Genomic DNA, 24,576 nt, shown 5'->3' with positions numbered 1-24,576 from the left:
GTTCATGATGTGGAAAATTAATTGATTTAATCTACGTATACTCTCCTATGCATTGTAATATCTTTTTTGTGTGTGCTTTCATGATACAGTAATAGATTTATGTAATACTATTGTATATGTATTCTTTATAAATACAATATTTATTTTTTTTCCCGGATGACCTTCTGAGGGAAAATATTTCATTTACTTCTCACCTGTGAGTGATAAACAACCAAATCATTTTCACTAGCATATTGTTTTTATCTTATTACAGTTTGAACCTTGAAGTGTTGTGGTGATTTACAGCATTTCACATCATTTTTAATTATATTGGTAAATAATGTTTATTTTCATAATATAGTTAATTTTTTGTTGAAATACTATTTTGGCAAGTGTTTTAGAGCTCATAATATATAAACAAGTTAAATGTAGGAAACCTGCACTTGGAGTATAGGAATTCTGTTAATTGTTCCTTTGTTAACCCTTTCACTGTCTAGACCCCAGAAATTAATACATGTATTGCTCTCAGTGTCCCCTTTAAAAACAAAATTCTGAAATGGTAGAGAATGTTTTTCTGAAAGTAACATCACCAAAAGTATGAAATCTAATAGAAAACATACAGAATTACACAAGCACAAAGTTAGAGGTCTCTGCACAATTTAACCCTTTCAGGTCCAGAGGCCAAATTTCAAAGTGCACACCAGTGTCCAAGAATTTTCAAAAAATAATTTTGTTATTTTTTCTTATGAAATGGTAGAGAATCTTTTTCTGAAGGTAATAAAACAAAAAGTACGAAATTTGATGGAAAATTGACTAAGTTATGCTCTCACGAATTTTGATGTGTCAGCAATATTTACGCATCGGCGATTTTTGCCGACTTTGACTCCCATTTTAGGCCAATTACCTTATTTCAGTCGACCAAATTCTTAGCTATTTCACTAATTTTACTTCTATCGATTGAGCACAAGAAATTGCCAACTCAACTGTTTCAGCTACAAAATAGTGATTGGAAATTGGTAATTTGGCCAATTTAGTGCAAAGTTCAAAATATTCCAATTTCAAAATAGGGTCCAGAATAAACAGTGCAGGCATTCATGGCACTAAACTAACATTTCCTCTGTTCATTAGTTATGTTTTCAGGCTTTACAAATGAATTCCATTTTAATTTTTAATTCACATAATGAATTTTTATTCAAACCCAAAAATAGAAGATTTACTGTCATGCAATATTGTAATAATTGTATAAATAATATCAGCACATTTGTGAACGTATATTAGACCCACCAGCTGGTGTGTATTAGATGTGTGAGGTCATTTGTTTACTCTTGAACATCGGCAAAAATTTAACATTTCTGCTACTTTGAGCTCAGTTTCAAGCCATTTTCAGCACTAAAACCAATCAAAATCATCTCTATTTCTGTAATATATCTTCCATTCTATCAAATGAGACCAAGAAATCGCAAATACAACTATAATAAACATACGAAAAAACACTGCAAAGTTGCACACATACCACATAGATGTAATTCTAACTTTAAAGAATTACCTTTATAGTACTACCTACTATCATATTCCCAAGCTCCATTATTTGATCATCACTATATTTGTATTAGTCCCTTTTATATTGTCTCCTTTATTTTAGCTTAAAAAAAAAAAAAAAAAAAAAAAACTACCTTAGCTCATTATTTTACATTTGTTAAATAATTCAGGTGCTATTTTTTAGCTTAAGACTATTTACTTTGTTTTATACTTAATTCTAACTATAGATTCACTACAAATCTTATGATTACAAGCATTGATCCTGATACCAATCTCTTATTTAATGACTTAAATGAATCAAACAGTTACTGTAATTACTACACTGCAGAACAATCAAAGGCACTTCTCAGTGCCAACAACAACATAACTATCTTTAACTACAATATCAGATCTTTAAGCAAGCATTACGATGACCTCATAGCATTACTAAATTCCTTACATGCCAATATGTCCATCATTACACTAACTGAAACCTGGCTAAAGCCTGATAGTACAGATGTCTGTGCCATTCCTGGTTACACAGCCATACACAACTGTAGGCCAGACCAACAAGGGGGTGGCACAGCCATATACTACTCAGACCAACTAGAATGTATCACTAATACTTGCACAAGGGATGAACATGGGGAATATATAATAGCCAAATTCAAATCCAAATACCTACAAAAACCTCTCACATTGATAAACATCTACAGAGTTCCACAGTCAAACATTAGCCAATTTAGTCAAAACCTAGGAAGTATGATAACTGATGCACGCATGAACAAAGATCACTTACTACTCTCAGGTGACTTCAATATAAATCTCCTGCAAGACCAGGACCCACACGTTACTGAATTCACAAACACAATGAGTAACTGTATGTTGCTACCAACAGTAACAAAACCTACAAGAGTTACAGAGACTAGTGTTTCCCTACTTGACCACATCTGGACCAACACCATATCCCCTTTAAAATCAGGCATAATTACAGATAATACCACAGACCACTACCCGACTTTCCTCATAACAACTCTTGGTAAATTACCCCAAGACACTACTAAAGTCACCTTCAGACTTCACAATGAGGCAGCCATTAATAACTTCACAACAGCAGTAGCAAACATTGACTGGCACACTGAGCTAGAAATCTATACAGATATTGACGAATGTATTAATAATTTTCTAAAAAAGACCCAATACCTCTATAACAAGCACTGCCCTAAAAAAACTAAACAGATGACAGCTAAGAGACTGAACAGTCCCTGGCTAACACCCAGCATTCTCAAATCCATAAATACAAAACACCAATATGAAAAACAGTACAGAATGGGTCACATAACCAGAGACCAAACAAAACGTTACTCGTCAATCTTAACCAGCCTGATAAGAAGGGCAAAAAAATTGTATTATGAGAACAGATTATCCAACTTACGAGGTGATATAAAAAAGACCTGGAAAACCCTATCAGAAATTCTAGAAACAAAAAAGATATCACGAAATAGCGAAATAAAATTAGCAAAATCAGATGAACCCCAACTCCCACCAACAGAAACAGCAAACAGACTCAATGATTTCTTCTCCACTATAGGACAAAACCTTGTCAATAAAATCCCAAGCTCAGATACCCCACCAAATGACTACCTCACCGGCAACTACCCGAACACACTGTTCCTAGCTCCGACTAACCCATACGAAGTCTCCCTTATTATCAACACACTAAAAAACAAGGCAGGAGATTTAAATACCTTACCACCCTTTATATACAAAAAAGTGTCACAAGTGCTATCACCAATCATTGCAACACTCTTTAACAAATCCATTGAATCCTCCACCTTCCCTACAGTACTCAAAATAGCAAGGGTCACCCCGATCCACAAAGGAGGAGACCAAACAGAGTTGAATAACTATAGGCCAATATCCAACTTACACCCTCTCTCAAAAATCTTCGAAAAATTAATTCATAAACGAATCTACTCCTACCTTATCTCCCAAAACATACTCAACCCCTGCCAATTTGGATTCAGGCCTAATAAAAATACTAATGATGCTATTATACACATGCTAGAACATATATACACTGCAATAGAGAAAAAAGAAGTCCCACTGGGGATCTTCATTGACTTACGTAAAGCTTTTGATACAGTTGACCATGACTTGCTCCACGTAAAATTGTCACACTATGGTATAAGAGGGCACTCCCTCAACTACCTCAAGTCATACCTCAGCAACAGAAGCCAATATGTGTATGCAAATGGGGCAAACTCCTCTGCACAACCAATTACAGTTGGTGTCCCACAGGGAAGTGTCCTTGGCCCTCTTCTTTTTCTCCTATACATAAATGACCTACCAAATGCTTCGCAATTACTCAAACCCACACTATTTGCAGATGACACTACATACGTCTTCTCCCACCCGAGCCCAGTCACGCTAGCCAATACTGTAAATGCCGAATTACAGAAAATATCTACCTGGATGAGAACTAACAAACTTACACTAAACATTGACAAAACCTACTTCATTCAGTTTGGTAACAGAGCTACAGATGTCCCTCTTAACATAATGATAAACGGATCACCTATCACAAAGCTAACAGAGGGAAAATTCTTAGGAATCCACCTTGATAATAGACTCAAATTTCATACACATATACAACAAATTTCTAAGAAAATTTCCAAGACTGTAGGCATACTATCGAAGATACGGTACTATGCTCCACAGTCAGCCCTCCTGGCCCTATATCACTCTCTTATTTACCCCTATCTCACCTATGGAATTTGTGCATGGGGCTCAACAACAAGTAACCATCTCAGACCACTAATTACCCAACAAAAGGCTGCAGTTAGAATGATAACAAATTCTCACTATAGGCAGCACACTCCACCAATATTCAATACACTAAACCTCCTCACCATACAAAACATCCATACTTACTACTGCACCTATTACATACATAGAACACTTAACTCTGATATTAACCCTCCCCTCAAACATCTCCTTGCCAACCTCAACAGAACACATGACCATAACACAAGGCACAGATCACTCTTTGATGTTCCTCGTGTCCATCTCACACTATGTAAAAACTCAATGCATATAAAAGGCCCTAAAATCTGGAATTCATTACCTGTAAATATAAAAGAAACACTACCTGTTTATAAATTCAAGTCTCTTCTCAAAGATCACTTACTCACCCAAAACCAAATAAATACTGAATAACTGAACCTTATAAATTGTATATCTTAAATGTTTCTCACAATTATATCACATAAATGTTAAACCTAAAACCCAATCTAACTTGATTATTTTTTAAATACACTACCTAACAGAATACTCCATTCTACTGAATGTACAACAATGCATACAACCATATGACCTGTCTTTGTAATACTCACTTGTGCTTTATAGTAACCTGTTTACATTAATGTTTTATCACTGATTTCATCATTGCTTAGTTAATCTTAAGTTAATTTTAAGCCAGCCCGTAATGCTATGCATAGTATAAGTGGCTTTGGCATACTGCTCTTACCTGTATTTGTTGTACCTCTGTATGTGTGCTCAAATTTTTAAATAAATAAATAAATAAATAAATTCTCTCATATCTTGGCCCAAATATACCGCTCACAGCTTATCAGAGCGAGCTGAGCTCATGGCGTAGATCTACGGTTTGGACCCTCAACGTAAAGCCATGGATCTATGGCACAGACCCTGAAAGGGTTAGGCATTGGCAATTTCACCCACTTCAAGTCCTATTTTAAGCAAATTTCATTGCTTGATTTGACCAAATTCTTAGCTATTTCGTTAGTATGCCTTCCTTTTTGTTGACCGAGCACAGGAAACTGCTCATTCAGCTATTACAATTACCTTGTAAAGTGCACAGAAGTCGGTATTTGGCCAATTTTACACAAAAAATACCAATTTAAAAATAAAAAATAAGCACTTTAGACATTTCTGGTACAAAAACATTTCCCCTATTCATTAATCGTGTCTCCAGGCCTTTCCTATATTACACTTGCCTTCCATGTTGAATTCATAATTGCACAAGAATAAAAGATTTAATCAATTTCTCAGATAATAAAATATAACCAGGAATGATTGGTCATGCTTTAGTGTCCCAATAATTGAATCAGACCTATTAAAAATCCATAAAACAGACCTAGGGGTGGGCTTGAATGTCCTCAAGAAAATTGGCAAAACTCAAATATTTCCACTATTGAGCTCAATTTCAAGCTACTTCTGGTCCTGGAACCAACCAAAATAATTTCTATTTCAGTTGTATGTCTTCCACTCTATCAAGTAATAGCAAATAACAGCCAGTAAAACCATAAAAGCCCTCTGCGAAAACAACCTCGAAGTTGCTATTTTTAACAGCACACATGGCCAGTTTTGCTTTTCACATCATGCATTGCATGGGACAGGATTTTTTTTATATTGTGCACACTCGCCGCACAGACCCATTCTCTCACATTTATACCATAATTTACCACTCGGCTTATCTGAGTGAGCTGAACTCATGACACAGAACTATGCCTCAGTGACCGAGTCATACATATTAGGGATGTATCGGATATCCGTATCCGTATCCGCGAAACATCCGCACAATTTCTTACATCCGCATCCTTATTTTTTCTAAACGAGATACTCGCATCCACGTCCGCATCAGCAATCACGATCAAATAAACATCCGCATCTGCATCCACATCCGCGCCAAACAAAGAGGATGTGGTGGATATTATAACCTAAATTACAGAGCTTGCGTGTTTATTTCCCAGCAGTAGGCCTGTTGCCCCATACTAGGCAGGTAATTCACAAATCCAACCCACTAACAGAATAAACTCATAAGAACATAAGAAGGAAGGAACACTGCAGAAGGCCTACTGGCCCATGCAAGGCAGGTCCTCATCAAAACGACCTCTACCCAAAGCTACCCGTACCCAATGACACCAATCAAACCCAGCCCCTCTCACTCATATTTGTCCAATTTCTTCTTAAAGCTACCCAAGGTCCTAGCCTCTATCACCCTACTGGGAAGATTGTTCCATGCATCCACAACTCTGTTAGAAAACCAGTACTTACCTGTGTCCTTTCTAAATCTAAATTTATCTAACTTAAATCCATTATTTCTGGTTCTTGCCTGGTTCGACACCCTCAGTACTTTATTAATATCTCCTCTGTTTATTCCAGTCATCCACTTGTACACTTACTTCAATGATATCCCCCCCTCATTCTACGTCTCTCCAGAGAGTGGAGATTTAAGGCTTTAAGTCTATCTTCATACGGGAGATTCCTTAAACAGTAAATCATTTTAGTCATTCTTCTCTGTATGTTCTCCCATGAATCTATATCCATCCTGTAGTAAGGAGACCAAAACTGAGCGGCATAATCCAAATGAGGCCTCACTAGTGAGGTATAGAGCTGTAAAATAACTTTTAGACTTCTGTTAATTATATGTACTTCTAGAGATAAATCCTAGTAATCTGTTAGCCTTGTTGTGCACACTAAGGCACTGCTGTCTTGGCTTTAGATTTCTGCTTACCATGACTCCCAAGTCTTTTTCACATACTGTATGATCAAGCTCTACTTCACCTAGTTTATAGCTTCAAGGGTTATTTTCATTACCAAGGACTAGTACCTTACACTTATCCACATTGAACTTCATTTGCCATTTTTCAGACCAAGACATTAATTTGTCCAAATCCTCCTGAGTTTGAATTATACGGCCTATCTTTATATCATCAGCAAATTTACTCATGTCACTCGTAATACCTTCATCAAGGTCATTAATGTAAATTATAAACAAGAGAGGGCCTAAATCTGATCCTTGTGGAGTGCCACTAGTGACTAATCCCCATTGAGATTTCACCCCATTAATGGTAACTCTGCTTTCTATTGGTAAGCCATGCCTCTATCCATGCTAGAACTTTACCTCCTATACCATGAGCTGCCACTTTTCTTAAGAGTCTCTTGTGAGGTACTCTATCAAAGGCTTTACTAAAATCCAAATAAACAATATCATATTCTTTATCACTGTCCACTGCCTCAAATGTTCTATTGAAGAACGTCAGTAAATTTGTCAGGCAGGAACGACCTCTCATGAACCCATGCTGAGATTCATTAATCAAATTATGCTCTTCGAGGTAACTTCTAATAATGTCAGCTATAATTGATTTTAATTACTAGCCCACTATAGATGTCAGGCTTATTGGACAGTAATTTAAAGGAGTGGACTTATCTCCTGATTTGAATATAGGAACCACATTAGCCATTTTCCACAACTCTGGCACAACACCGGTAAGGATGGACGCATTAAATGCACTCGTTAATGGCTGACTGAGCTCCATCTTGCATTCCTTAAGTACCCTGGAAAACAACTCATCGGGTCCCGGACACTTATTTTGCTTCAGTTTGTCTATCTGTTTAATAACCATGTCCCTCGTGACAGTAATATTAGTTAATTTAAATTCATCAGGAACTAAATAATTGTTAATTACTGGAATCTCATTTACATCTTCCTGTGTAAAACTGACAAAAAATAGTCATTAATTAAGGAACACATTTCCAGTTTGTTATCCGTCAGCTGTCCATTCTCATTTTTCAGAGGTCCTACTTTTTCCTTCACCTTCGTCCTATACACTTGAAAGAACCCCTTTGGATTAGTCTTTGATTCATTAGCAACTCTAATTTCATAGTCACGTTTAGCCTTTCTAATCTCCTTTTTTACTTCTCTTTTAAGCTGAACATATTGGTCAGTAAGGTTAACCTCTCCTCTTCTGATGTGCCTATACATTCCCCTTTTCTCCCCTAATAGATGCTTTAGCCTCCTGTTAATCCATTTGAGATAGTATTAGACCTAATTTCTCTGGGGAATGTATATACTCTGAGCACGGTGTACATTATTAAGAAAAAATCATAAATGCAGATCCCTTCATAATCATAAGTATGATCATCGTCAATAAAATCATTAGCTAGATAACCCCAATCGAGATTTGACAGGTGTTCCCCAAGTCCATTATAATCGGCAGAACGAAAATCGGGGATTTTTACCGTATTATCATTATTCTTGTATTCCCAGTTAATGCTAAAAGTGATGGATTTGTGATCACTTGCGCCAAGCTCTTCAGTGATCTCCAGATTATTTACGAGTGTTTCCTTATTTGACAAGACTAGGTCTAGCAAATTATTACCCCTGGTAGGCTCTGTTACACACTGCTTCAGAAAACAGCCCTGAACTGTTTCCATAAAGTCACTGGGCTCTAGATTACCGGTCAAAGAATTCCAGTCAATTTGACTAAAGTTAAAATCCCCTACTATCACTACATTATTGTGTCTAGAAGCCCTAACAATTTCGTCGCAAAGAAATCTCCCTCTATCGTGATCCAAGCCTGGAGGTCGGTATATAACACCTAGAATCAGTTTTTCTTGACCTTCTACAAACTCTACCCAAACAGATTCTGTTACTGTTCCATCGATTTTTATACCTGTTTTTATGCAACAGTTAATATTTTCTCGAACATATACACCTACCATCTGACTTACGACCGAGTTCGGTTCCGAGAAACTGGTCGTAAGTTGAAATGGTCGTAAGTCGAACTTTACTACTGAATATCAACGAAACATTTTTGTAATGACTTTATTTTATTGTTTTATTTTGGTATTTCATGTTTTACTTTACTTTTTATGCTGTTAGTACTGTATTTTATACTGTAAGGTTTAGGATAAACACTGTGTACAACACAAATAGTTGTTTATTTCCCAGAAATTTGGCATAAAAAACACGGTCGTAAGTCAAGTCGTCGTAAGTCGAGCAGGTCGTAAGTCGGATGGTAGGTGTATATATTTCTTGGGTAGTTTTGAAAATTTGGTTGGGTAAATGTTTTGTTAGTGGGATTGATTGTAAAGGACCTGCCTAGTATGGGCCAACAGGTCTGCTGCAGTGTTCCTCCTTTATGTTCTGAAAGTGCAGCTCCTCCCCCCTTCCCATTACGTACATCTATCCACATGAAACAACTTAAACCCTTGGATATTACACTCAGCAATCATATCATAAGAACATAAGAAAGGAGGAACACTGCAGCAGGCCTGCTGGCCCATACTTGGCAGGTCCTTTACAAACCATCCCAATAACAAAACATTTGCCCAACCCAATTTTCAATGCCACCCAAGAAATAAGCTCTGATAACTCTATCCAGGTAGTAGGTTGGTAGACAGCAACCACCCAGGGAGGTACTACCGTCCTGCCAAGTGAGTGTAAAACGAAAGCTTGTAATTGTTTTACATGATGGTAGGATTGCTGGTGTCTTTTGTCTGTCTCATAAATATGCAAGATTACAGGTATGTCTTGCTACTTCTACTTACACTTAGGTCATACTACACATACATGTACACGTTTATTTATGTACACTCATCTGAGTTTTCTTTGATTTTATCTTAATAGTTCTTGGTCTTATTACTTTTCCTTTTATATCCATCAGGAAGTGGAATAAGAATCTTTCCTCCGTAAGCCATGCGTGTTGTAAAAGTCAACTAAAATGCCAGGAACAATGGGCTAGTAACCCCTTTTCCTGTAAAGATTACTAAAAAGAATAAGAAGAAGAAAATTGTCAAAGTGGGAAGTCTGAATGTGTGTGGATGTTGTGCAAATGATAAGAAAGAGATGATTGTGAATGTTATGAATGAGAAGAAGCTGGATGTCCTGGCTTTAAGTGAAACAGAGCTGAAGGGGGTGGGAGAGTTTCAGTGGAGAGGAATAAAAGGGATTAGGTCAGGGGTTTCAAATAGTTAGAGCTAAAGAAGGAGTAGCAATAATGTTGAAGGATGAGATATGGCAGGAAAAGAGGGACTATAAATGTATTAATTCAAGGATTATGTGGAGTAAAATAAAGATTGGATGTGAAAAGTGGGTTATAGTAAGTATATATGCACCTGGAGAAAAGAGAAGTGTAGAGAGAGAGAGAGAGAGAGATTTTGGGAAATGTTGAGTGAATGCGTGGGGAGTTTTGAACCAAGTGTGAGAGTACTTGTGGTTGGGGATTTCAATGCTAAAGTGGGTAAAAATGTTGTGGAGGGAGTAGTAGGTAAATTTGGGGTGCCAGGGGTAAATGTGAATGGGGAGCCTTTAATTGAACTGTGTGTAGAAAGAGATTTGGTAATAAGTAATACATATTTTATGAAAAAGAGGATAAATATACAAGGTGTAATGTAGCACGTAATGAAAGTAGTTTGTTAGATTATGTATTGGTGGATAAAAGGTTAATGGGTAGGCTCCAGGATGTACATGTTTATAGAGGGGCAACTGATATATTGGATCATTATTTAGTTGTAGCTACAGTTAGAGTAAGAGGTAGATGGGACAAGAGGAAGGTGGCAACAACAAGTAGGAGGGAAGTGAAAGTGTATAAACGAAGGGAGGAGGAAGTTCGGGTGAGATAAAAGCGACTATTGGCAGAAAGGTGGGGTAGTGCAAAGATGAGTAGTGGGGGGGGGGGTTGAAGAGGGTTGAATGAGTTTTAAAAATGCAGTATTAGAATGTGGGGCAGAAGTTTGTGGGTATAGGAGGGTGGGGGCAGGAGGAAAGAGGAGTGATTGGTGGAATGATGAAGTAAAGGGTGTGATAAAAGAGAAAAAGGTAGCTTATGAGAGGTTTTTACAAGCAGAAGTGTTATAAGAAGAGCAGAGTATATGGAGAGTAAAAGAAAGGTGAAGAGAGTGGTGAGAGAGTGCAAAAGGAGAGCAGATGATAGAGTGGGAGAGGCATTGTCAAGAAATTTTAATGAAAATAAGAAAAAAATTTGGAGTGAGTTAAACAAGTTAAGAAAGCCTAGGGAACGTATGGATTTGTTAGTTAAAAACAGAGTAGGGGAGTTAGTAGATGGGGAGAGGGAGGTATTAGGTAGATGGCAAGAATATTTTGAGGAACTTTTAAATGTTGAGGAAGAAAGGGAGGTGGTAATTTCATGCACTGGCCAGGGAGGTATACCATCTTTTAGGAGTGAAGAAGAGCAGAATGTAAGTGTGGGGGAGGTACATGAGGCATTACATAGAATGAAAGGGGGTAAAGCAGCTGGAACTGATGGGATCATGACAGAAATGTTAAAAGCAGGGGGAGATATAGTGTTGGAGTGGTTGGTACTTTTGTTTAATAAATGTATGAAAGAGGGGAAGGTACCTAGGGATTGGCAGAGAGCATGTATAGTCCCTTTATATAAAAGGAAGGGGGACAAAAGAGATTGTAAAAATTATAGAGGAATAAGTTTACTGAGTATACCAGGATAAGTGTACGGTAGGGTCATAATTGAAAGAATTAGAGGTAAGACAGAATGTAGGATTGTGGATGAGCAAGGAGGTTTCAGAGTGGGTAGGGGATGTGTAGATCAAGTTTTTACATTGAAGCGCATATGTGGACAGTATTTAGATTAAGGTAGGGAAGTTTTTATTGCAGTTATGGATTTAGAAAAGGCATATGATAGAGTGGATAGGGGAGCAATGTGGCAGATGTTGCAAGTACAGTGGACCCCCGGTTAACGAACTTTTTTCATTCCAGTAGTATGTTCAGGTGCCAGTACTGACCGAATTTTTTCCCATAAGGAATATTGTGAAGTAGATTAGTCCATTTCAGACCCCCAAACATACACGTACAAACGCACTTACATAAATACACTTACATAATTGGTCGCATTTGGAAGTGATCGTTAAGCGGGGGTCCACTGTATATGGAATAGGTGGTAAGTTACTAAATGCTGTAAAAAGTTTTTAATGAGGATAGTGAGGCTCAGGTTAGGGTGTGTAGAAGAGAGGGAGATTACTTCCCGGTAAAAGTAGGTCTTAGACAGGGATGTGTGATGTCACCATGGTTGTTTAATATATTTATAGATGGGGTTGTAAAGGAAGTATATGCTAGGGTGTTCGGGAGAGGGGTGGGATTAAATTATGGGGAATCAAATACAAAATGGGAATTCACACAGTTACTTTTTGCTGATGATACTATGCTTATGGGAGATTCTAAAGAAAAATTGCAAAGGTTAGTGGATGAGTTTGGGAGTGTGTGTAAAGGTAGAAAGTTGACAATGAACATAGAAAAGAGTAAGGTGATGAGGGTATCAAATGGTTTAGATAAAGAAAAATTGGATATCAAATTGGGGAGGAGGAGTATGGAAGAAGTGAATGTTTTCAGATACAGTGGACCTGCACCTAACGATATTAATTGGTACCCGAAAATGAATATCGTTAGGCGAGTTTTTTAGCGTTAGCCGAGGCAAAATGTTAGCGTTAAAATGTATTGTTAGGCGAATTTAATGTTATGCGATGCGTTCGCTAGGCAAGGGTCCACTGTACTTGGGAGTTGACGTGTCGACGGATGGATTTATGAAGGATGAGGTTAATCATAGAATTAATGAGGGAAAAAACGTGAGTGGTGCGTTGAGGTATATGTGGAGTCAAAAAAACATTATCTATGGAGGCAAAGAAGGGAATGTATGAAAGTATAGTAGTACCAACACACTTACATGGGTGTGAAGCTTGGGTTGTGAATGCAGCAGCGAGGAGGCGGTTGGAGGCAGTGGAGATGTCCTGTCTAAGGGCAATGTGCGGTGTAAATATTATGCAGAAAATTCGGAGTGTGGAAATTAGGAGAAGGTGTGGAGTTTATAAAAGTGTTAGTCAGAGGCCTGAAGAGGGGTTGTTGAGGTGGTTTGGTCATTTAGAGAGAATGGATCAAAGTAGAATGACATGGAGAGCATTTAAATCTGTAGGAGAAGGAAGGCGGGGTAGGGGCTGTCCTCGAAAAGGTTGGAAGGAAGGGGTAAGGGAGGTTTAGTGGGCGAGGGGCTTGGACTTCCAGCAGGCGTGCATGAGCATGTTCGATAGGAGTGAATGGAGACTAATGGTATTTGGTACCTGATGATCTGTTGGAGTATGAGCAGGGTAATATTTAGTGAAGGGATTCAGGGAAACCGGTTATTTTTATATAGCCAGACTTGAGTCCTGGAAATGGGAAGTACAATGCCTGCACTCTAAAGGAGGGGTTTGGGGTATTAGCAGTTTGGAATGATATGTTATGTATTTTTATACGTATATGCTTCTAAACTGTTGTGTTGTGAGGACCTCTGCAAAAACAGTGATTATGTGTGAGTGAGGTGAAAGTGTTGAATGATAATGAAAGTATTTTCTTTTTGGGGATTTTCTTTCTTTTTTGGGTCACCCTGCCTCGGTGGGAGACGGCCGACTTGTTGAAAAAAAAAAAAAAAAACTCTATCCACTCTCATATGCAACTCCCACTCAAATCCAACCCTTCTCACTCGTGTATTTATCCAACCTATATTTGAAACTACCCAAGGTTTTAGCCTCAATAACCCAACTAGGTAGATTGTTCCACTCATCAACTACCCTATTTCCAAACCAATACTTTCCTACATCCCTTCTGAATCTAAACTTGTCCAATTTGAATCCATTACTGCTGGTTCTCTGCTGGAGAGATATCCTCAAGACCTTACTAATATCCCCTTTATTAATACCCATCTTCCACTTATACACTTCGATCATGTCTCCCCTCATTCTTCGTCTAAGAAGTGAATGTAGTTTAATGGTCTTCCATCTTTCTTCATAAGGAAGATTTCTAATGCTATGTATTAATTTAGTCATTCTACGCTGAATGTTTTCCAACGAATTTATGTCCATTCTGTAATATGGAGACCAGAACTGAGCTGCATAATCTAGGCGAGGCATTACTAAAGATGTATAAAGCTGAGGTATAACCGCTGGACTTCTGTTGCTTACACTTCTTGATATAAATCCCAGCAATCAGTTTGCTTTATTACGCACGCTTAGGCACTGCTGTCTAGGTTTAAGGTTGCTGCTTACCATAACACTCGAATCCTTTTCGCATTCTATACGGCTAAGTTCAACATTATTAACCCTTTCAGGGTCCAAGGCCCAAATCTGGAGTCACGCACCAGTGTCCAAGAATTTAAAAAAAAAAATTTGTTATTTTTTCTTATGAAATCGTAGAGAATCTTTTTGTGAAGGTAATAAAACAAAAAGTACGAAATTTGGTGGAAAATTGACGAAATTATGCTCTCGCGAATTTTGATGTGTCAGCGATATTTACGAATCGGCGATTTTGCCGACTTTGACTCCCATTTTAGGCCAATTACATTATTCCAATCAACCAAATTCTTAGCTATTTCACTAGTATTACTTCTATTCTATCGATTGAGCACAAGAAATCGCCAAGTCAACTGTTTCAGCTACAAAATAAAGTGATCGGAAATTGTTAATTTGGCCAATTTAACACAAAGTTCAAAATATTCCAGTTTCAAAATAGGGTCCAGAATAAACAATGTAGGCATTCCTGGCACTAAACTAACATTTCCTCTGTTCATTAGTTATGTTTTGAGGCTTTACAAATAAATTCCATTTTGATTTTTTATTCACATAATGAATTTTTATTCACACCAAAAAATAGAAGATTTACTGTTATGCAATACTGTAATAATTGTATAAATATCATCACCATATTTGTGAATGTATATTAGACCCACCAACTGACGTGTATTAGACGTGTGAGGTCGTTTGTTTACTCTTGAATATCGGCAAAAATTTAACATTTCCGCTACTTTGAGCTCAGTTTCAAGCCATTTCCAGTGCTAAAACCAATCAAAATCATCTCTATTTCTGTAATATGTCTTCCATTCTATCAAATGAGACCAAGAAATCGCAAATACAACTATAAAAACATACGAAAAAACACTGCAAAGTTGCTGTTTTAATCGAAAAATCATGATTTCAGTTTTTTCTCTCATTATACACAGTGTGCTGCAGGATCTGTTTTATGTGGTGCACACATACTACATAGATGTATTCTCTCATATCTAGGCCCAAATGTACCACTCACAGTTTATCAGAGTGAGCTGAGCTCATGGCGTAGATCTACGGTTTGGATACTCACCGTAAAGCCGTAGATCTACGGGATGGACCCTGAAAGGGTTAAGCTGGTAGGTGCTAGGGTTATGGACATTTCCCAGCTTTAGAACTTTACATTTAACTACATTGAACTGCATCTGCCACTTTTCTGACCACAAATTGAGTTTGTCTAAATCCTTCTGAAGTTGTAAGACATCAACGTCTGAATCGATTATCCTACCTATCTTCGTGTCATCAGCAAATTTGCTTATGTCACTAGTAATTCCCTCGTCAAGGTCGTTTATATATATTATAAACAATGGGCCTAAAACTGATCCCTGCGGAATGCCACTTGTTACAGATCCCCACTCAGATTTAACCCCATTTATGCACACTCTCTGCTTCCTATTAGTGAGCCATGACTCGATCCATGACAGCATTTTCCCCCAATGCCATGAGCAGCCACTTTCTTCAACAGTCTCTGATGTGGTACTCTATGAAAAGCCTTACTAAAATCTAAATAAACAATATCGAATTCTTTATCCTGATCAACGGACTCAAAAGCTTCGCTGAAGATGGTTAATAAATTAGTTAGGCAGGAACGGCCCCTGGTGAAACCATGTTGAGTATCATTAATCAAATTATGACTATCGAGATGGCTTCTTATATTATCAGCTATAATTGACTCTAATAATTTGCCTACAATTGAGGTTAGGCTTATTGGGCAGTAATTTGACGGTAATGACTTGTCCCCTGCTTTAAAAACAGGAATTACATTAGCCATCTTCCACATATCAGGCACTTCACCTGTTTGAAGAGATAAATTAAAAATATTAGTTAAAGGTTCACAGAGTTCCACTTTACACTCTTTAAGAACCCTTGAAAACAGTTCATCAGGGCCCGGGGATTTATTTTGCTTTAATCGGTCTATCTGTTTGATAACCATTTCACTAGTGACTGTGATATTGCATAATTTATCATCATCAGCCTCTTCAAGGGGGGCTCCTTGGCGTGGTGAAGAGGCTCTTGGTCTGAGGAATTAGCCCTGTCGGTCTTCTTCCTCAGACCGAACCTAATTACCCCCCATTCTCCCCTCCCCTATCCCATCCTCCCCATCCTCCCCTTTTTCCATTCCTCCTCCTCCTCCTCACCCCTCCCTTTTGCCCTTCCTCTTTTTAGCCTTCGTGATTTCTCCCACAGGCGCGCTAGTTCCTAGGTAGGGGAAAGGACACCGGGGTCCATCCCATTCCGTTGAGGTTTCTTGGCGGTGGCGTAGTTTGCCGTGGAATCTGGATTGCCTAGGGATGTCCCGATCCCTCTCCGGTATCCCGGAGTAGCTTTGGGTGTCTTTTGGGCGACGGGTGTATCTCTGGAAGCCACCTTTCGGATTCCGGGGGTGGTAGCTGAAGGAGGTATGCTTTGTGGCGGATATCCGGCCGCCCTCTCTTTTGTCCACCGAGGTAGCTCGGCAGATGTGAGGTTGCTATCCCAGATTGCTGGTTTACTGGCATGAAGGGTAGGGTATGGCACGGGTTCCATGCTGCATCTGCGCTACTAGCGGTGTCGAGTCCTCTTGGGCGCGGAGGGAGATTTCTGGCCCTTTCATTCCTCCTAGGAACTATCCCTCCCCGGTCCCCCCTTTTTTTTTCTTTTTTTTGTTTTTATTTTCTTTTCTTCTTTCTTTTTTTTTCTTAAAAACAAAAAGAAAGAAGTAACCTAACCATGGCAGCCCTAGTCCATGAACCTAGTACCCCCGGGCCCCTTCTTGATACCGCACCCCGTTCTGACCCCGCCTCGTCTTTGGACCACTCTTCAGACATTCCTCATGCCTCTGTACCTATTGCCGGTGCTGTTTCCTCACCCGCTTCAGGTACTGAGGCCTCGACTGACTCCTTCGATTTATCAGACCTTCGCTCTCCTCTGACTATGCTTCCGGCCTCTCCCTCTACGGTGCGGCAATTTTCAAATCGCCGACCCGTTCCACGTCGGACCAACTCTGGTCCCACGCCTAAACGTCAACGACAATTACCTGCTGATGATACTTCTCCACCTTCACCTTCTCGTTCTTCTCAGAAACGATTGACACGTCCTTCACTACCTTTCCACGCTCAGTTTCAGACTGAACAGTGGACTAAATTCTTCACTTTACGACCAACTTCCTCTACTGCCTATCTTTCTGACCATAGTATTGGCAAGGCACTCCTACGCCATGTTGGTAAAGATATTTCTTTTCATGCTCTTAAGAGCGGTACGCGCATCATTACCGTACAGAATGCTACCCAGGCTCGTGAGCTCTCTCGTCTTTCCCATATAGATACTGTTCCTGTCACCCTTGAAAAACATCATTCCCTCAATTCTTGTAGTGGTACCGTTATTCTGCCCCATACCATAGTTCAACAAAATTTCCAGACATGTGGCACCGACATTCTCGAACAGCTGGAACTCCAAGATCTCCCAATCCTCAAGGTAGACACTTACGTTCTTCCTGCCCGTGGGCGGAGACGATACCCTAGCAATGTGGCTCGTTTAACTTTTGACAGCCGAGAACTCCCATCCTCCGTTTATATAGCAGGACATCGGTTACAAGTTCGAAAGGTGATCCCTACACCACAACAGTGTAGAAATTGCTGGCGATTTGGCCATCCAGCGAAATATTGCAGATCTATCGCCGAATGCCCAGTCTGTGGTGCCGATGACCATTCTAATACGTCTTGCAATCGATCTCCCTCTTGCCTTAACTGTCATGAGGCTCACCCTTCGTACTCTCGCCGTTGTCAGGTCTATTTAAACGAGCGGGAAATCCGTTACCTCAAAGAGACAGAAGGTCTCCCTTATGCCATGGCAGTTTCTCATCTCCGCCTCCAAGGGAGACTCCCACGTGTTTCTTATTCCCGTGTTTCAAAACGTCCCCCCACTTCTGGTATCCCATCTTCTACACCCACCTCTGTGGTTACCTCTCCCATAATCACTCCTGTATCTAATCCTTTTGCTGTCCTCGGCTCAGACGTCCCTACTTCAACGCCTCAGTCTAATCTCGCTTCTTCGAGTTCTCTCTTACAAGCCTCAGTATCGACGAGACCTCGTACGACACCTCTTCCCAATCGTCCCTCTACTTCTCAAAAGTCAAAAAAAGGTCCGGTAACACCTCCTACCCATCTTCCACCTCCTCATTTTACCCTCCCTGTCTCTGTCCCTAGTTCTTCCCCTCTCACTGGCTCGGTTACAAGTGCAGAGGTTCACCCTCCTCCTCGTAATGTACCTTCCTCCCCTGTTCCCTCCCAAGTTTCTTCCTCTTCTGCCACCTCCCAGGTTCCTGTCTCTTCTGTCCCCTGCCACGCTTCTCCAGTTCCCTCCACCCTTTCGCCCCCCCCTACCTTGGTACAGTCCAATACAGTTCCAATCTTTACTCATCCTCCCCCTACCATTCCCAATATTGTCTCCCATACGACATCTCTGAATTCCGAAACACTTGAAGCAATCTCTGAATATATTGCAGAGACCAAACCATCAATGGACACTGATCCACCTTCCGCTCTTTCTCTCTCCTCTGCTCCATCTGCGCAACTCCTTTCTTCACAGCGCACCGTTCCTTCGCTGCTTGAACATTTTCCACTGCCTCCGCATGTGGACTTTTCTAACTCTTCTAGTCCGTAGGAACCCTTACCTGCGGATTTCAAGTATCTTTATCATTGCCAATCATGGCCTTTTTACAGTGGAATATACGCGGCCTCAGGGGTAATCGGGGTGAGCTTCAGATGTTACTCTCCCAGTTTGCCCCTGTTGGTGTTTGCTTACAGGAACCAAAATTACACTCTGCTGTTATTTCTCACATCTCAGGCTATAATTTGTTGTATTCTTCAGATCCTTTTCCTGATGGGACCTTTAATGAAAGTGCCCTTCTTCTCCGCACTGATATTCCGTACCATCAACTATTTATTCATACTTCGCTGCATTACACAGCAGCCCGTATCCACTTACATAGGTGGTATACGCTCTGTTCTTTATATCTCTCTCCTTCTCGGGCATTATCTATTCCGGATTTTGCCTTCCTTGTTTCGTCATTACCGCCACCGATTCTGTTACTTGGTGATTTTAATGCCCACCATTTCCTCTGGGGAGGGTCTCACTGTGATTCCCGTGGAATTCAGTTAGAGGCTTTTCTTGCCACCCACCCCCTCCATGTTTTAAATACAGGTACTCACACCCATTTTGATCCTCGGACTCATACTCTCTCTTGCATCGATCTCTCAGTTTGCTCTTCCTCCGCCGCATTAGACTTTACTTGGTCTGTTCTCCCGGACTTACATGACAGTGATCATTTCCCAATCATTCTTTCTTCCCCTTCATATTCGCCACCTCTTCGCACCCCACGCTGGCAATTTAATCGGGCAAATTGGAACCTTTACTCACACCTGACTGTTTTTAAAGAGGTTCCTTCTTCGTCCTCCATCGATGAGCTTTTACACCTCTTCTCGTCCTCCGTTTTCACCGCAGCTTCTCATTCTATACCCCAAACTTCGGGCAGGCATTCTCAGAAATGCGTGCCTTGGTGGTCTCCTGCTTGTGCTCGTGCAGTACGTTTGAAACGCGCTGCATGGGGCAGGTACCGGTACAATAGAACCACAGAGCGACTCCTTGATTTTAAACAGAAGCGTGCGATCGCTCGCCGTGTCATCCGTGACGCTAAACGCACTTGCTGGCGAGATTATGTCTCCACCATCACCTCTGCTTCCTCTATGAGTGCAGTCTGGAAAAAAGTACGAAAACTGAGTGGTAAATATTCTCCTGACCCGGCTCCTGTTCTGCGAGTTGCCGGTGTTGATATAGCAAACCCACTAGATGTTGCCAATGAAATTGGCAATCATCTGGTCCGTATTTCTCAGGGACTCCATCTATGCCCCTCATTTCTTTCCTCAAAGTCTGCCAGAGAGTTAGCACCCTTGGACTTTTCTTCTCTCAGAGAAGAACAGTATAATGTGCCTTTTACACTTCAAGAACTGGAGGCAACACTCTCAGCTTGTCGATCATCGGCAGCTGGGCCCGACGACATTCATATTCGTATGCTACAACATTTACATCAGTCAGCCCTTGCAGTCCTATTACGCCTTTACAATCTTATTTGGTCACAAGGAGTTCTTCCACAGCTGTGGAAATCCGCCATTGTTCTCCCTTTCCGCAAACCAGGCACTACGGGACATGAAACCTCCCACTATCGTCCCATTGCTCTTACCAGTGCAGTTTGCAAAGTAATGGAACGTCTAGTAAATAGACGTTTAGTGTGGTATTTAGAGACACACAACAGTCTCTCCACTCGTCAATATGGCTTTCGTAAGGGACGTTCTACCATAGACCCCTTACTGCGCTTGGATACGTATGTTCGTAATGCCTTTGCGAATAACCACTCAGTTATTGCCATATTTTTTGACCTTGAGAAGGCATATGACACAACTTGGAGGTATAATATTTTAGCCCAAGTCCACTCCTTAGGCCTTCGAGGCAATCTACCATCCTTCCTTAAGAACTTTTTAACTGACAGGCATTTCCGTGTTCGGGTTAATAATGTGCTCTCCCCGGACTTTGTCCAAGCTGAAGGTGTCCCCCAGGGATGTGTTCTGAGCACAACACTTTTTCTCCTTGCTATTAATGATTTGGCCTCTAGTCTTCCATCAAATATTTGGTCATCACTCTATGTTGATGACTTCGCTATTGCCTGTGCAGGCGCTGACTGTCACCTCCTTACAGTTTCTCTCCAGCATGCAGTCGACCGTGTTTCCAATTGGGCCACCACACATGGGTTTAAATTTTCCAGCACTAAAACCCACCAAATCACTTTCACTAGACGCTCTGTCATCTCTGATCATCCTTTGTACCTCTATGGCTCACGTATCCCTGAACGTGATACAGTCAAGTTTCTGGGCCTCCTCTTTGATCGTAGGTTATCCTGGAAACCTCACATTACCTCTCTGAAGGCAACTTGTCACAGCCGGCTGAACCTTCTTAAAACCCTTGCTCATCTTTCGTGGGGAGCTGATCGTCGAACCCTCCTTCACCTACATTCCACCCTTATTTTATCGAAACTTGATTATGGTGACCAGATCTATTCAGCGGCATCTCCTGCTACTCTCTCTAGCCTTAACCCCATTCATCACCAAGGATTACGTTTATGCCTTGGTGCTTTTCGCTCTTCCCCTGTCGAAAGCCTCTATGCAGAAGCGAACGTTCCATCCTTATCCGATCGCCGTGATGCCCATTGCCTGCGCTACTATGTACGCTCTCATGATCTCCGCAATCCTTCCATTTATAGAATGGTCACTGATATTAGTAGACATTCTTTATTTGTTCGCCGCCCCTGCTTACTCCGTCCCTTCTCTCTTCGCCTTCATTCGCTCTTGTCTTCTCTTCAACTACCACCTTTCTATGTACATGTAGCATCTCACTTTTCCCTACCCCCCTGGGAAGTTCCAGCTGTTCGAGTCTGTTCTTTCTCCCTCCCTTGCTCGAAAGCCCAACTGTCTACGGTCGCTTCCCGCTCTCTTTTTCTTGACCACTTTCACTCTCATTCTCATGCCATTGCTGTGTACACAGATGGCTCTAAGTCTTCTGACGGCGTAGGATTCGCAGCAGTGTTTCCGGACAGCGTCGTACAAGGGCATTTACTATCTTCAGCTAGTATTTTTACTGCTGAATTATATGCCATCCTTACAGCACTTATCCGTATTGCATCTATGCCTGTGTCATCATTTGTGGTTGTCTCAGACTCCCTTAGTGCTTTACAGGCTATACAAAAATTTGATACACCTCACCCCTTAGTCCTCCGTATCCAACTTTGGCTACGCCGCATCTTTACTAAGCATAAAGATATTGTTTTTTGTTGGGTCCCTGGTCATGTTGACGTACAGGGCAATGAACAGGCAGACACTGCTGCGCGGTCAGCAGTACATGACCTACCAGTTTCTTATAGAGGTATTCCATGTACGGACTATTTTGCTGTAATATCTTCCCACCTTCACACCCGTTGGCAACAACGTTGGTCTACTATGCTCGGCAACAAACTTCAGTCTATTAAACCGAGTATAGGTTACTGGCCGTCTTCTTATCACCAGTGTCGAGGTTGGGAGACTACTCTCTCCCGTCTTCGCATTGGCCATACTCGTCTTACTCATGGATATCTCATGGAGAGGCGTCTTGCTCCTCTCTGTGAGAATTGCCAAGCTCCATTATCAGTCAGCCACATTCTGTTGGACTGCCCACTTTATCAACGAGCACGCAGAATTTACCTCTGTCGTCGTCTTCGCCCCGCTGCTCTCTCTTTACCTTCCCTTCTCGCTGATGGACCCACCTTTCATCCGGACTCTCTCATTGACTTTTTGACAACGACTGACTTACTTCACAAATTCTGATACTTTCAGCCCTTTCTACTTGTATCTCTTGCTACCCTCTACCCCCGTACTATCCCCTGCCCCGCTGTTTTCTGTAACCTGCTGATCATCCCCCCTCCCTTCTGCCATCCAATTCCCTTGCTTCCTTCCCTACCCTGCAGCGCTGTATAGCCCTTGTGGCTTAGCGCTTCTTTTTGATTATAATAATAATATTGTCATCAGGCCCACTATAAAAATTAATTACTACTGGAATATTGTTAGTGTCTTCCTAAGTGAAGACTGAGAGAAAATAATTATTTAGAATAGAGCACATTTCATTCTCCTTGTCAGTGAAATCCCAGAGTTATTTTTAAAGGGACCTATCTTATCTCTAACTTTTGTTCTGTGAACCTGGAAAAATTTTTTTGGGTTAGTTTTCGAATCCCTAGCAACTTTAATTTCATAGTCCTGTTTAGCTTTTCTTATCCCCATTTTAACGTCCCTCTTAATGTCAATATACCGATTCATAAGATGACCCTCACCTCTTTTGATACACCTATAAATTCCTTCCTTCTGTCTTAAAAGATATTTAAGCCTATTATTCATTCATTTGGGGTCATTTCTGTTCGATCTAATTTCCTTATATGGGCAGCACGTATTTTGTTCAGAAAGCTGTCATACTGATAGCTCTCTTTGTTACCCCAGTCCACAGATGATAAGTGTTTTCTAAGCCCATTGTAATCTGCTAGGCGAAAATCTGGGACCAGTACTGAATTATCCCTACTATCATACTTCCATTCAATGCTAAAGGTAATTGATTTGTGATCGCTTGTGCCGAGTTCCTCTGTAATTTCTAAATTATTAACAAGGGTTTCCTTGTTTGCTAAAACCAAGTCAAGCAGGTTATTTTCTCTTGCAGGCTCTGTCACAAATTGCTTCAAAAAACAATCCTGAACTACTACTAAGATGTCGTTTGATTCTAAATTCCCAGTCAAGAAATTCCAATCAATATGACTAAAGTTAGTCTCCTAGAATTACTACGTTATCATGCCTTGTGGCCTTAACAATTTCCTCCCATAGAAGTCTCCCTTGGTCCCTATCTAAGTTTGGGGGATCTAAAATCAATTTTTCATGTCCCTCTGAAAATTCTATCCAAATAGACTCTGTATGTGTTACTTCAGACTTAATACGTACCCGTTTTTATGCAACAGTTCAAGTGATCTCGGACATACAGTGCCACCCCACCCTCTTCCCGATACTTCTGTCTACTTGGAACAATTTAAAGCCCTGTAAGTGACATTCAGAAGGCATGTCCCGATTTTTCGTATTGAACCACATCTCGGTTAAGGCAAATACATCAGTGTTACCTGCACTAGCAACTAGTCTCAACTCGTCCATCTTATTCCTAGCGCTATGACTACTTGTGTAATATATATTTAAGGACCCTCCTTTCTCTTTACCCTTCCTGCTCTTTTCTGTTATTCCACTAAACCTATTACTGTCCTTGTCACCTAGTGCCACTGGCTTTCCAATATCTGCCTCATTTTGCCTATTACTAGTTCTCCTAGTACTCAGATTACTACACTGGGACTTCACTGTTTTCCCACCAAAACCCATACCAGTAACTATTCCTAGTTTAAAGACCTAACAGCTCCCTCCACTGTGTTGGCCAGTGCTCCCACCCCAAACCTAGATAAGTGAACCCCATCCCTGGCATACATGTCATTTCTGCCATAGAAGAGGTCCCAGTTGTCAATGAATGTTACCGCATTTTCCTTACAGTATTTGTCCAGCCAGCAGTTGACACCAATTGCCCTGGACAACC

The 24,576-nt window shown here is 40.6% G+C and overlaps 1 protein-coding gene across 7 annotated transcripts in view; it reads left to right on the top strand.

Annotated features, from left to right (window-relative positions):
• The window catches only part of LOC128696144 (ras-related protein Rab-30), a 128,990-nt gene that overhangs the window by 16,127 nt on the left and 88,287 nt on the right, over positions 1–24,576 (top strand). The window contains exon 1 of one of the 7 annotated variants that reach the window (XM_070094836.1): positions 194–312. The exons of 5 other annotated variants lie outside the window; for them this stretch is intronic. The gene's annotated coding sequence lies outside the window, so the exon portion shown is untranslated. Of the gene's footprint in view, positions 1–193; positions 313–24,576 lie in introns of those variants that run through there. One more of the 7 variants, XM_070094839.1, reaches the window with a different exon arrangement.

Source organism: Cherax quadricarinatus, chromosome 48 (assembly GCF_038502225.1).
Source record: "Cherax quadricarinatus isolate ZL_2023a chromosome 48, ASM3850222v1, whole genome shotgun sequence".
Taxonomy (NCBI): Eukaryota; Metazoa; Arthropoda; class Malacostraca; order Decapoda; family Parastacidae; genus Cherax; species Cherax quadricarinatus.
The sequence above is the reverse complement of the archived record's forward strand: the minus strand, read 5'-3'. Positions and strand labels throughout refer to the sequence as shown.